General features: G+C 43.9%; 1 pseudogene; it reads right to left on the minus strand.

The window, feature by feature from the left end:
- Nucleotides 1-223: 223 nt before the first annotated feature.
- Nucleotides 224-15,663, minus strand: part of LOC119263845 — a 28,135-nt pseudogene continuing 12,695 nt past the window's right edge.

Here is a 15,663-nt window from a genome sequence, read left to right on the forward strand (position 1 = left end):
GCTGAAGTGCAGCCTGATAGGGGTGAGTTTGCAGTGGGTTTCCCCGGCGCTAATGCTGGGTGCAGTAGCTTTAGCATTAGCCGCTAACCGCTAACGCTAGCTCCAGAGCCATTCAGAGGTTAGAGTTTTGGACTGTAGTCTGCATGTCTGCCGTGATAAAACAAGCTACGTGGGACAACCGCTAGCTGATAGCACCCTGGGTTACCGGAACACTCAGGGTTCCTCAGTCTAGCCTCCGAGGGACGTGCATGCTGCCATGCTCGGAGTTCCTCGGGTGAGCCACCATTTCAAGCCCCACTGTCTCCTAAGAGCCGCTTAAGGACGAGTTTGTAAGCACACCACACCTAAGAACTGACTTGAGTACTGTCCCAATAAAGAAAAACAAGGGATTTCCGGAATACTACACTTCAACAGGCCTGCACCTTTTATCATTTTATTCTTTTCTTTGCTGGCTTTAAAAGTTTCCTTAAAGAGTGACCGGTCACAGTAGCAGTTGTTTAACTAGTTAAGAGTATCCTTATCTAAATTGTTTATTTACAGCATTTGGTTATTTACATCTTTGGTATTCGTATATTGTTTTTTTTTTGTTGCATAACATATTTTTGTAATACACACTATTTTCTAAACTGTGTCTGACTCAACTCTGTGGTTATATGGTTGGTACGTGTAGTACAGTTAGAACGGGTGAAGTTAAGTTAACTGGTAACAACGGGAGCTTAACTGGTGGGAACCACACCCACGAACTCAGTATAACACAAACCCCACCCCCTCTGTGGTAAAAGAGGGCTACATGTGGTTTAAACTGAACACAACTGCTGCCATTGCAGAATCACACATCTGTTACTAGGTGAATGGGCGGGCCAGTCCATAGCTTCAATGCCTTCGTCTAGCAGGAACTGCTGACGCACTCCAGTCACATGAGGTTAGCATTGTCCTGCATTAGGAGGAACCCAGGGCCAACCGCACCAGCATATGGTCTCACAAGGGGTCTGAGTATCTCTTCTCATTATGGCAGTCCGGCTACCTCTGGTGAGCACATGGAGGACTGTGCGGCCCTCCAAAGACATGCCATCCCACACCATTACTGATCCGCTGCCAAACCGGTCATGCTGAAGGATGTTGCAGGCAGCATCCCTCTCCACGGCATCTCCAGACTCTGTCACGTCTGTCACATTTGCTCAGTGTGAACCTGCTTTCATCTGTGAAGAGCACAGGGTTGACCTCCTACAGCCTCCGCCACATCTCCTGGTGTACTGGCCTGTTTCCTGGTAGTGCCTCCAGCCTCTGGACACTATGCTGACAGACACAGCAAACCTTCTTGCCACAGCTCGCATTGATGTGCCATCCTGGATGAGCTGCACTACCTGAGCCACTTGTGTGGGTTGTAGAGTCCGTCTCATGCTACCACGAGTGTGAAAGCACCACCAACATTCAAAAGTGACCAAAACATTAGCCAGAAAACATAGGTACTGAGAAGTGGTCTGTGGTCCCCACTTGCAGAACCACTCCTTTATTGAGTGTGTCTTGCTAATTGCCAATAATTTCCACTTGTTGTCTATTCCATTTGCACAACAGCATGTGAAATTGATTGTCAATCAGTGTTGCTTCCTAAGTGGACAGTTTGATTTCACAGAAGTTTGATTTTCTTGGAGTTATATTGTGTTGTTTAAGTGTTCCCTTTATTTTTTTGAGCAGTGTATAAACTAAATAGCAGGGGCGAACACTGGACATAGAGGGACAATTGCACCTTAATGTGGTTTCCTAAACTCCTTTGCTGTGGCCTTGGTAGCTACGATTTAAACAGCATCTGTGGTTTAAACTGAGCACAACTGCTGCCATTTCAGAATCACACATCTGCCTCTACATGTCACTGCATGTCAAATTTTATTGGTGTTACTGAGATTTAAGGCAACATTTTTGTAATTTAAGTGCATCAACTCCATCTATCCATTATCTTCCGCTTTTCGGGTCGCGGGGGCAGCATCCTAATCAAAGAGGCCCAGACCTCCCTTTCCCCAGCCACTTCCACTAGCTCCCCAGGGAGGGGATTCCGAGGCGCTCCCAGGCCAGCTGGGCAATACAGTCATGCCAGCGTGTCCTGGGTCTTCCCCAGGGTCTCCACCTGGGTGGACTTGCCTGTGACACTTCCCGAGGGAGGCGTCCAGGAGGAAACCTAACCAGATGCCCGAACCACCTCAGCTGGCTACTCTCGACGTGGAGAGCAGAGGCTCTACTCCGAGTCCCTCCTGGATGACCGACCTTCTCCCCCATCTCTAAGGGAGAGTCCAGACACCCTGCGGTGGAAACTCATTTCGGCTGCCTGTATTCACGATCTCATTCTTTCGCTCATTACCCAAAGCTCACGATTATAGGTGAGGGTGGGAACGTAGATCGACCAGTAAATCGAGAGCCTTGCCTTATGGCTCAGCTCTTTCTTTACCACAACAGTCCGGTAGAGAGCCCACATCACTGCTGACCCAGCACCAATCCGCCTGTCAATCTCCCGCTCCCTTTTACCATCACTCGTGAACAAGACCCCGAGATACTTAAACTCCTCCACTTGAGGCAAGAGCTTATCCCCGACCCAGAGAGAGCTCTCCATCCTTTTCCGCCTGAGAACCATGGCCTTGGATTTGGAGGTACTGATTCTCATCCCAGCCGCTTCACACTAGGCTGTAAACCGATCCAGCGAAAGCTGAAGTTCATGGCCTGATGTCCACAATAGGACTACATCATCTGCAAACAGCAGCAATGTGACCTTGAGGTTTACCATACCGGGCACCCTCCATCACCTGACTGCACCTAGAAATTCTATCCATAAAAATTATGAATAGAATTGGAGTCCAACTCTCACTTGGAACGAGTCTGACTTACTGCTGGCCATGCGAACCAAACTCCTGCCTTGTTTGTACAGGGCCTGAATGGCTTGTAGCAAAGAGCCATGTACCCTGTACTCCCGAAGCACCTCCCACAGAATACCCCGGTGAACACTGTCCAATGCCTTCTCCAAATCCACAAAGCATATGTAGACTGGTTGGGCAAACTCCCATGCAAACTCCAGAATCCTGGAGAGGGTAAAGAGTTGGTCCAGTGTTCCACAACCAGGGCGGAACCCGCACTGCTCCTCCTGAATCCGAGGTTCGACTATAAGCTGGAGTCTCTTCTCCAGTACCCCTGCATAGACCTTAGCAGGGAGGCTGAGGAGTGTGATTCCCTTGTAGTTGGAACACACCCTCCGGGCCCCCTTTTTAAAAAGAAGCACCACAATCCCAGTCTGCCAATCCAGTGGCACCGCTCCCGATGTCCACGCAATGTTGAAAAGGCGTGTCAGCCAAGACAGCCCCACAACATCCAGAGCCTTGAAGAACTCAGGACGGATCTCATCCACCCCTGGAGCCACCAAGGAGCTTTTTAACTACCTTAGTGACTTCGGCCTCAGTAATGGACAAGCCTATTCCGTGTCCCCAGACTCTGCCACCTCACTGGAGAAAGTTTCAGTGGGATTGAGAAGGTCCTCAAAGTATTCCTTCCACCGCCCAATGACGTCTTCAGTCAAAGTCAGCAGCACACCATCTCCCCTATATACAGTGCTAGTGGCACACTGCTTTCCCCTTCTGAGTCACCTGACGGTTTGCCAAGTCACTTTCCAAGGCATCACCAAACTGCTCCCACACCCGGGTTTTTGACTTGGCGATGGCTGAAGCCACAGATCGCTTGGCCTCTTGATACCTGCCAGCTGCCTCTGGTGTCCCACAGGCCAACCATGCCCGGTAGGACTCCTTCTTTAGCTTGATGGCGTCTCTCACCTGGGGTGAGAGGATTCACCAGTTTCGAGGATTATCGGAGAAAACCCCAAAATACAGGCACCAAGTCGAGGGGCTATGAGAAAGCCCACACCTGCCTGCCGCCTCTCACCATGGGCAACTCCAGAAAAGAATAAAGTCCAGCCAAGAGCCCAAGCTGTGTGTTGAGGTGAGCCCAACTAAATCTAGCCGGTATCTCTCGACCTCGCACACCAACTCAGGCTCCTTCCCCGCCAGTGAGGTAACATTCCAAGTTCCAAAAGCCAGTTTCAGCAACCAGGGATCAGAACGCCAAGGCCCACACCTTCGGACACTGCCCGATCCACAAAGCACTGAACCCCTACTATTACTAACCCCTACCATTGACCCACCACCGATGGGAGAGGGAACTCAAGTAACTCCTTCGGGCTGGGCCCGGCCAGGAACCATGAGTAAATGCCCAGCCACCAGACGCTCGCTGGTGAGCCCCTCCCCCAGGCCTGGCTCCATGGTGGGGCCCCGGTAACCCTGATCCGGGCAGGGTACACAAGTCCTGATTTAATTTTGTTTTCATAAGGGTAATTATGGATCACACTTTGTCTGACCTGTCACCCAGGACCAGTTTGCCCTTGGAGACCCTACCAGGAGCTTTTGCTCTAGACAACATAGCTCCTAGGATCATTCAAGCATGCAAACCCCTCCACCACGATAAGGGGGTGATCCATGATCCAGCCAGCTACAAGATTTTCTGTGAAAAAGCCATCCACCACAGAATAATTGTAAACCAAGAGATACTTACAACGACCCAGCTAAGAAGGATCTTCATAAATATGGTGAAGGAGCATGAAAAACTTGATGCTTGGTATTTTAAATAGCATAAATATACCATCTTTGGCATTTCAAAAATTTTCTACATACAAACACTTTTTAAGGCAAAACTGACTGCCAATATGGCTTTAACTCTGACCTTAGACAGCTTGCAAATTACTTTAAAATTGCACAGGGTTATTTTTGACCTTATGACTAAATGTAGAAGCTGATACGTAGTGTGTTTAGTGTAACTAAATAGGTTTTTTGTGTATGTAGGACAAAAAATTCTTATTTTGTTTCTGTTTATTGTTTTGTATGAAAAATGCGGAGAAAATATGAGAACTACATTTCCCCTTATCTTGTGTTGCCACACCATTTCATTAAAGAATTTCCTGTGAATTCCCAGGAAAATTGACCATTCAGGTAAAGCTATGGTGTGACTGACATGTCATTCGCTTATCAGTTATTAGTAGTGGGAGGGAGATTTTTTTGTGTGTGTGTGTTAAGAGTTGAGACTGCGACACTGAAAAGACATGCTTTATTTCTCTCTCCAAAGTAACCGTGTCTTCGATGACAGTACCATTTAGAGAGGTAATGGAAGCCTATTTAGGTTGACTGAAACGTTACCGAGTGGGTTTTGTTGTGTTCTGCGGAGTTTGACTAGGAGAAAGCAGTCGCTCTGGTCGGCGTGAAAAGCTCTGCTCTCTACCGAGCTTGCTGAACTTTAGCCATGTAGTGTGGCACCACTTCGTGGATGTGCTGCAGTGAGTTCGGAACTATGCAGAGAATCTGCTCTTGAACTGCGGCTTCATCGTGTGTGTAGAACACAGGACCCGGTGCTGCTGAAATTCGTTCGGGTGGAGGAGCCACAAGTCTGCGTGTTTACCCGTTTGGAATTGTGAGACTGTCGGTTCGGCTTCGACATTGAGGATCAAGGTAAACCAGTCACTGGGGATACCTGAGTACCCGCATTGCCAAACTTCCATTTTTTTCCGTGGATCTAGTTGCTTTTCATGTGCACCAACGATATGGGTCCCAATGTTAAACTCTGAAAAGGAAAAGCACTGTAAAAACCATTTCATATCAGCTTAAGACTGGAATTCACTTAAGAGAGACTTACTTGGCAGACATCCCAACTTGCAAAAATTAATTTCAGGGAGACACTTCTGTCTCATCTTCTGTCACATCTTATGCAACAAACATAACTTTACTTTAAGCTCCACAAACTTACAGAACTTCTTTTTACAGCAAAGGCTTCGACATTTAGCCTACCTAACTTTCTACATCACAATTCTGAAATCAGTATTACAAACTGTACAGCGGGCAAGACTGTCATTGTTCTTTACTTTGACCAGACATGGATATATTTTAGAGTAGTCAGAGGTAAAATGAGTTTTATATTTCTTCTTTGTGGAAGGCCCTGCATCCGCTTTCCCTCCCTCCGCCATGATGCTCCTTCTGTCACTGAACGCATCCCGTCCAGGAGGGGAAAAAACACTGCCCGCCCACCCTAAAAACCGATTGGCTGACTCACAGCCTCTTTGGAGAGAACAGGCCAATCAGAACCCTCTCTGTTTTGCATGCGCTTCATGAATATGCACACGGGGGGAGCGCCGCTCTCTCCCTTTCCCCCTCTTTCCCACACGCGATTGGGGGAAAAAGTCTGTGTCACCTGCGTGCGCGTTTGTGTTCACTCTTGGGCTACTACTTCTGGATTCCGGGAGATTTTATCTGACTTCCGGGCATCAGGGAGACACTATTGATATGCGTGAGACTCCCGCGACTTCCGGGAGACTTGGTATGTCTGCAGTGGTGAAACCTGAGTTTAGTGTACTGTGTTTGTGGTTATAAAAATTCATGCTACAGGCTAAGTAAATTCATTGGGTCTGGTTAAAAATGAACATTGTGTAAAAACGTGATTTAAAGAGGTAATCTCTAATTAAACTTAAAAATACTCCAGAGAAAATGGGTATGTATTACAGAGGCACCACTATATTGTAATTTTCATGTTGATTTGTGATGTACCCTACCTAAAAGTTGTTTACATCTTATCCTGTGCCTTAGGAAAGGGTTACATGTGTACAAGCATGCATATATATATATATATATATATATATATATATATATATATATATATATATATATATATGTATGTATGTATGTATGTATGTATGTATGTATATATATATATATATATATATATATATATATATATATATATATATATATATATATATATATATACATATATATGTATGTGTGTGTGAGTGTGTGTGTGTGTGTGTGTGTGTAAATCAAACTTCTGTGAAATCAAACTGTCCACTTAGGAAGCAACACTGATTGACAATCAGTTTCACATGTTGTGCAAATGGAATAGACAACAGGTGGAAATCATTGCCGATTAGCAAGACACACTTAATAAAGGAGTGGTTTTGCAGGTGGGGACCACAGACCGCTTCTCAGTACCTTTGCTTTCTGGTTGATGTTTTGGTCACTTTTGAATGTTGGTGGTGCTTTCACACTCGTGGTAGCATAAGACGGACTCTACAACCCACACAAGTGGCTCAGGTAGTGCAGCTCATCCAGGATGGCACATCAATGCGAGCTGTGGCAAGAAGGTTTGCTGTATCTGTCAGCGTAGTGTCCAGAGGCTGGAGGCGCTACCAGGAGACAGGCCAGTACATCAGGAGACGTGGAGGAGGCCGTAGGAGGGCTACAACCCAGCAGCAGGCCATCTACCTCCACCTTTGTGAAAGGAGGAACAGGAGGAGCGCTGCCAGAGCTCTGCAAAATGACCTCCAGCAGGCCACAAATGTGCACGTGTCTGCACAAATGGTTAGAAACCGACTCTGTGAGGATGGTATGAGGGCCCGACGTCCACAGATGGGGGTTGTGCTCACAGCCCAACACCGTGCAGGACGCTTGGCATTTGCCGGAGAACACCAGGATTGGCAAATTTGCCACTGGCGCCCTGTGCTCTTCACAGATGAAAGTAGGTTCACACTGAGCACATGAGACAGATGTGACAGAGTCTGGAGATGCCATGGAGAGCGATCTGCTGCCTGCAACATCCTTCAGCATGACCGGTTCGGCAGTGGGTCAGTAATGGTGTGGGGTGGCATTTCTTTGGAGGGCCGCACAGCCCTCCATGTGCTCGCCAGAGGTAGCCTGACTGCCATTAGGTACCGAGATGAGATCCTCCGACCCCTTGTGAGACCATATGCTGGTGCGGCTGGCCCTGGGTTCCTCCTAATGCAGGACAATGCTAGACCTCATGTGGCTGGAGTGTGTCAGCAGTTCCTGTAAGATGAAGGCATTGAAGCTATGGACTGGCCCGCCTGTCCCCAGACCTGAATCCGATTGAGCACATCTGGGACATCATGTCTTGCTCCATCCATCAACGCCACGTTGCACCACAGACTGTCCAGGAGTTGGCGGATGCTTTAGTCCAGGTCTGGGAGGAGATCCCTCAGGAGACCATCCACCACCTCATCAGGAGCATGCCCAGGCATTGCAGGGAGGTCATACAGGCATGTGGAGGCCACACACAATACTGAGTCTCATTTTGAATTGTTTTAAGGACATTACATCAAAGTTGGATCAGCCTGTAGTGTTTTTCCACTATAATTTTGTGTGTGACTCCAAATCCAGGCCTCCATTGGTTAATAAATTTGATTTCCATTGATGATTATTGTGTGAGCACATTGTCAGCACATTCAACTTTGTACAGAACAAAGTATTCAATGAGAATATTTCATTCATTCAGATCTAGGATTATTTGAGTGTTCCCTTTATTTTTTTGAGATATATTTATATCCTCTTTTACTGTTTTTATGTTGCAGGCAGGATCAATTGAAGAGGACCTTGGCCTGTGACTTCCCCCAGCTGGTGTTTTACTCTCCCAGCAAGCGCAACATGTGTCAGATAGTTTTTGTTGAGACATTATCTGCAGATACCTTGATAGACAGGCTACCTCACCCATTAGGCACAATAATGTCAACTGAGGTAGGCCAAACTGAAAGTGACTGTGAAAAAAAACCCACTTACAACAGCTGGTCAGGAACTGTCAAGTTCAGGGGTCTCAGTCAATATTACAGAGGACACAGGGACACTTTATAGTGCAGCTTTTGCATGACGCTTCTGGGATGACATGCCTATGGCCACCTACATCAGATGACAAATGTAACTGAAGCAAAATCTATTGTCCCACTTGAACTGTACAATCTGATTTCCTGGATTACGGGTGCAACTGAGGAGCCAATGCTGGCCGGCTGTGTTGATATTCCAGATGATTTGAATCTAAAAGTGATATCCATTTGTCAAGACATTGTGTACCTTGCGTCTGTTCACCATTTAACAGCTTCATCACACATTGTGTTCCTTCTTAATAGACTAGGACATTGTGCATCATGGGACACAGTTGTCAGTCTAGACACTAGCCTTGCCCAACTTCAGCTAGTAGAAGGCAGAGACAAAATACCAAAAGGATTCTCAAAGAAAGCTCCTACAGTATTTATGTGGGACAACATTGACTTTGGGGAAGAGACACTGTCAGGTCTTGGAACTACTCACCACACAAATGTGATTATGCTGCAAAGTTCTGTAATTGAACCTGTGTCAACAACAAATAGTCAACAACTTCAGAAGGGAGTTTCATGGACTGCACCAACACATGTCCACCAACCAATTTTATTCACAAAAAACTGCAGGATATTTTATGAAGAACTTTTAACTCAAGGTCCATGAGGGTGTTGTCAATTCAAAAATACATTTTAATAGTGCCCAGACGTGGGAACAAAAATCACTTTCTAAGCACTTTATGGCCTATCATGTGTTGTTCAAGTTAACAGGTGCATTATATAATATTAGCTAGTACTAATTTGCCATTATTTCATTGAAGTTGCATTATATTATTTTGGAAGTAGTCACTGTTAGGTTAAAAATAAAATTAGTGTCATATCTGCTGCCCGCCTGCCATTCTCCATATATATATATATATATATATATATATATATATACACCCTACATTTGCGCATGTTCTTTGCGAAGTCTTGTTTGGGTGTTTCAACAATTCTGAGCGTTTATGTTTCTGATTGGGTTTTCTGATGTGACCTTTTTGGTTTGTTATTGACTACTCTTTTGGATTTGCCCCCTTTGAATTTGTCTGTGGCCTGTTTTTCTGGATCGCTGCTACTGGCTCTCTTTTTGAAACTCTCTTCTTTATGTTAATAAAAGGCTTAATCATGCCTTTGTCTGGCTGCCTTCTTCGGTGGCATAATTTAAGTCTTTTCTATTTAACGGCGTGATTTGCTGTTCTCTCTCTTGACGCTGCTGCTGGCTCTCTTTTTGAAACTCTCTTCTTCACAGTATTCGATGGGCTCTGTTACACATTCAGAATGAGCTCCCTTCGCAGGCTCCCTTCGTTTGGTATTGGCGCACTCTATCGGGGTTTAGTAACAACGCTTTTTGTAATTCTGTTTCCATTCTTCATTGTTTTTAACCGCTACCACCATTTGTGATAGAATAGGCTGGAAGTGGCCTGGAGGTTACCATTGTTGGCATGTTTGGAAGAAGTTCGAGCAGAAGGCTGGTTAAATGTTTCTCTTGCCCCATTGCTTTATTGCATGCGTTATCAAAAAATCCAAACAGCACTATTAAAGATCCATCACCATGGTTCTCACATACTATTTACATAAAAAAACTGTCAAATGCATGACAGGCATTTTGGTACTCTTGCTTGACTATTCTCACTTAATTTACCTATATAACTCAGGATGCATATCTTACTTTCACCAACTAGACTGGGCCAGACCTTAAATACCTATAGCCCCTTCCTGTGGACTGAACCAAAATTATATTCAGGTATTCTTAAGGCAAAACAGTCATGTTCCCATTCCTATGACATACATATTCAGCATATACTTCAAAGTAAATATATCTACAAATGTCATTCATAGCCATTGTTCAATATTTGCAATCAGTTCATTAAATGTTTTGTCTTTCTTGTGTGCTTCCCAGGTCCGCAGACCTACAAGAGGACCGAATGACCCACGGTGCCACTCTTTCCAGGAAACAAGTAAGTAACCGTCTCTTTATGTTAATAAAAGGCTTAATCATACCTTTGTCTCTGTTAGTCTTGTTATTGGCTGTTGGTGATGTGCTAGACTGGCAAGCATCAACACAAAGCACCCCATCTGGATGTAAGAACACAGCTCTCTGGCATATGGATGTCCATCCCTTAATACATCGGTCAGTGCATTCCAGTTAAAGGCTCTATCACAAATGTTTAATCCAGTTTCATTATTGGCTCTCCAGGGTTGGTCCATTAAGAGTTATGGCATGGATCACAAGTGAGGCTCTTAAAAACAACTGTCATAGAAACAGAAGCATAGTAATTGAAAAATGTACTGTTTTTATCTTGAAAACAATAACATACAGCATAGTTTTATGTTTACTGTATCTACTGCATAAATGTGATTTGTTCAGAGAAGGATTCTAATGATGTGAAATATATGTTGTCAGTTAAACTGCAAGATTCACCTGCACAGTATGTTGGCATTGGAATTGATACATCTGACACAACTGGCCCGGACACATTTATAGACATAGTAATCTCTTGGACAGGCTAAAGATGACTCGGGTAACAATGTCGTCCTCTGGTCGTGGATGAGAGCCAACAAGTCAAAGTGCAGAATAACCACTGCATGCCCTGTATCTCTGACACCAGACAGTTTCAGCAAGATGTGCACGTTTGCCCTGAATTTACAGTCTGTACCAGCCCTTCCATTCAACAACAATGTCATCATGACCTCAATAGTAATTGTGTTGTATATGTTTCTCCAGTAGTCATCAACAACACTGTAGTTATTACAGGGGTCAAGGCTGTAGTTGGTTTGGGAGGATACTGTGGATTGGAAATTTATGTAAATTAGATTTACTGTTACATTATACAGAGATTCACACTCAAAATAAATCTGCAGCAAAGTAATTAAAAGAAACAGCTTTAAATAAAAGTAGAATTTTTTTAATAAGAGCTCACAGATTTAAATGAAAGTTGCAGATGAGCTTTAGCTTTTGGTTTAAAACTGTAAGTTTCATTTAAAACTGTCAGCTTTTGTGTGACACGGTTAACCTTTATTTAAAACTGTCAGCCTTAATTTAAAGGGGTAAACTTTCTAATGAAAGGAATTCAAATTTGGAGGTATCAGCAGAGAAAATTAAAACAGGGTTGAAAGCCAGACTATCAAGAGCAGATCACTTTATTGCGGTAGTAGGGTTTATTTCTGCACTCTCTGACTAAGATATAGACCAGAGGGTAGCTTCAGACTTTAAAGATGTTTTGTTTTTATTTAATAATATTTTGCTTTAATTTAAATATCTTTTGCTTTTTGTAAAGATATCTTTTTTTGGTTCAAGCATCTTTATTTTAATTAGATGCCTTGCTTTATTTGGAGATGTTTGCTTTTCTTTTGAGTTGTCTTGTTATTTTTTAAAGACATCAATTTATATTTGAAAATGGCAGACTCTTTGTTTGTTAATTGTGTGCTGTTATTCAGAGATGTTTGTTTTCATTAAAATTTGTCCCTCCTTTTTATTGATAGTAGATTGCCCTTCAGGGCATTCCTTGTGGTACTTCTAAACTACAGCTCACATGTACAGAATGCTTGTAAAGATATACAGAAAATGTAGATACTTTTTAGGGAAAAAATAAAAACTTGATAGATTGAAGGTAGATTAAATTTAGTAGATTTTCTAGTTTAAACAGTTTGTAAAAGAGTAAATAGATGAGAATAACTTTGAAAACCTACTCATGCTTATACTAAATTCTGACCCAGTGCCTCTAGTTGTTGGACCAGGATTTGGGGTTATGGTGTTGGTGTGATCTGGAAAGGCATTATTTCAAAGCAAACATGATAACATACCTCATTCAACTGAATAAAATTAGAATAAACAGAATCATCTTTAAATGTTCGACCTGTGCAGTAAGCCATGTTGCAGTTTCTTGGACTGACAAACTTGTACACAGAGTAGTTCCCTGGGCATGCTTTAACTTGAATTGATGGGGAAGCAATGACGAGTGACCACTCCATCCTCTATGTAAGGATGAGGACCATTGAGCCACAGAGTGTAATAAGTACCACATTTGGATGTACGAACTCTGACATATGGATGTTCATCCCATGGTAGAACAGTCGGCACCAGCCATTCCAGTTGAAGTCAGTCACAAATGCTCAAACCAGTTTTATTGTTGGCTCTCCAAGGTTGATCCAAAGAAATTTATTTATTGCAGGGATCTAAAGTGGGTGTATGTGATTAAGCTGTCATTAAAAAATAAAATAAATAAATGCTGAGATCACTATCTGACAAATACTCTCTATATATCCATATAAATCAAATAATCTGTTGGATTTTTTTAGCTGTCTTTACATGTGCTCACTAGATATTCCCAGCCCACAATTACGTTACATAATTGAGTTTTATTGATTTGTTAATTTGTAGATATAGACAATATGGATAAAGGGAGTTAGAACAATCCTAATTATTTAGTTCAGGTGTTTTAGCCTATTGCTAACAGATGGATACAATTTAGCATATAGCCTTGCAGTCTCTTTAAACAAGCACTGGCACTAGAATTGGCTGTACTGATGAGCTCAGTGACTTTAAATGTGAAGCTGTCATAGGATGCCACCTCTGCCACAAATCAGTGTGAAATTTCTGTCCTGCTAGATCTGTCCCTGTCGACTGTGAGTGCTACCATTGTGAAATGGAAGCAGCCAGGAGCAACAACAGCTTAGCCACAAAGCGGTAGATCATGCAAACTTACAGAGTGGGGCCACAGAGCGCAGAAGCACACAGTGCCTATCCTCTGTTGAAACACTCATTAAAGTTTTCAAATTGCATCTGGAAACAACTGTGGACCACATGTTAGGAGCTTCATGAAATGTTTCCATGACTGAGCAGCTAAATGCTAAGATCAAAATTCACAATGCCAAGCATGGGGAGTGGTGTAAAGCACACTGCCACTGGATGCTGGAGCATGGAAACATATTCTGTGGAGTAATGATTCACACGTGATGGACAAGTCTAAATTTTGGTGGAGGGGGATAATGCTATGGAGCTGTTTTATGGGGTTGGCCTAGGCTCCTTAGTTCCAGTGAAAGGAAATCTTAATGTTTCAGCAGACCAAGACATTTTGGACAATTCTACTCTTCTAACTTTGTGGGAACAGTTTGAGGATGGCCCTTTTCTGTAGCATTACTGCCAGCATTACTGTGCCCCAGGGCACAAAGAAAGGTCCATAAGAGCATGGTGGGATGAGTTTGGTATTGAAGAACTTGACTGGCCGCACAAAGCCTCAAACCCACTGAACACTTTAGGATGAACTAGAACAGAGATTGCAAGTCAGGCCTGACATCAGTGTATGACCTCACAAACGCTCTTCTGCAAGTACAGGCAAAAATGACCACAGACACACTACAAAATCTAGTAGAAAGCTTCCCAGAAGAGTGGAAGTTGTTATAGCTGCTCCGTATTAATGCCTATGGATTTAGAAAGGGATGTCAGCTCCTGTAAGTGTAATGTGTAGGTGTCCAAACACATTGTCCATAAACAATGGATGATGGCACAATCAGGTGCTAAGGAAGTTGGCAGAGCAGCTGGAGGGATGCAGGTTCAGGGCTAACAACTCCCCAGATCCCCCTCATTCAAACATCCCATTTGTCAGGATCGTGGATCGTGACTGATTGTAGGGGCTTTGTGGGGAAATCCACAATACAGCTTCTCCATGCCGCCAGGATGACTCGGACAAGCCTGAAGAAGTCCATCAAGGAAGTCCATCAAGGCAAAGAAGTCCATCAAGGCTGAGGAGGCAGAGAAGGCAAGCTACTGGCTCTGTCTACAGAGGAGGGATAGGAGTTGGAGTTCAACACCCCAATGAGCAGGGGCTGGTGGGGAGACATCCCCACAAAAGCCACTGCCCACCCACTGCAAGATGTACTGGTCTGGGCCAAAACATCCATGAACGGTGGCACCAGCTGATGACCCTGCAGCTGACCCTAAGTGCACTGGAGGAGGTGTGGCAGGCAGAGATGCCAAGCAGATACAACATCATCTGTACATCAAAAAAGTGTAAATATTGCTAGCCAGCTTGCACAATCTCACTAGATGCTAAAAAATACACAGCCACTGAGCACTTTATTACAAATACCTGTCCATAAGCTTATTCATGCTATTAAGAAATCATGTAGCAACAATGTGAAGCATAAAATCATGAAGACACCAGTCAGGGCTTCACTTAATATTCACATCAAACATCAGTTTGGGTAAAATGTGATTTATGGGACTTTTCCCTTGATATAGTAGTTGGTGACAGTCTGGGTGGTTTGAGTATTTCAGAAAAACTGCTGCTCTCTACAATTGTTATGTACAATTGAGCCTCGAGAATTGATACAGAATGGCACAAAAATATCCAGTGAATGTGGGCAGAAATGTTGCTGAGAGAGGTCAGGCTTGATGACCAGGCTTGTCTGAAATGACAGAAAAGATACACTGACATTAATAACCTCTTTTTACAGTAGGGTTGATCAGAAAAATACACAAAATGTTGAATATTGAGGAGCATGGGCTACAACAGCAAAAAAACACATTAGATTACAATGTTAGCTGAGAACTGAAATTTAAGGCTACAGGCTACCCTGATCCTTTGTTTCAGTGTTTGTGCTAACAGATTGGCACTAAAGCAGATTGGCACTGTAAACGGTGTGACATCTAGAGAATCCCTAAAGGGCATATGCCTTTGCATGTGGCAATCTGCCTATCCACACTGTCAGAGTCTCTTGGTGCCAGCGCTGGCCAGTAAGGGATACCTTTTGAGCTAACTCTTTGGGCATGCCTGAACAGTCCCAGCTAGCATAAACACCACAGGGCACTCGATCCTCAATGGTGAACACACCAACTCCTCGCTCAGAGCCACGCCCCTGCTGCCACAGCTCCTTCAGTGCATTTTAGTTGGCATCAAGTCCCTTACAGCTGGAGTAGGGTACCTAGGTATGTGCCACAATTATTGACACCC

The sequence above is a fragment of the Pygocentrus nattereri genome, chromosome 1 (genome assembly GCF_015220715.1).
Source record: "Pygocentrus nattereri isolate fPygNat1 chromosome 1, fPygNat1.pri, whole genome shotgun sequence".
NCBI lineage: Eukaryota > Metazoa > Chordata > Actinopteri > Characiformes > Serrasalmidae > Pygocentrus > Pygocentrus nattereri.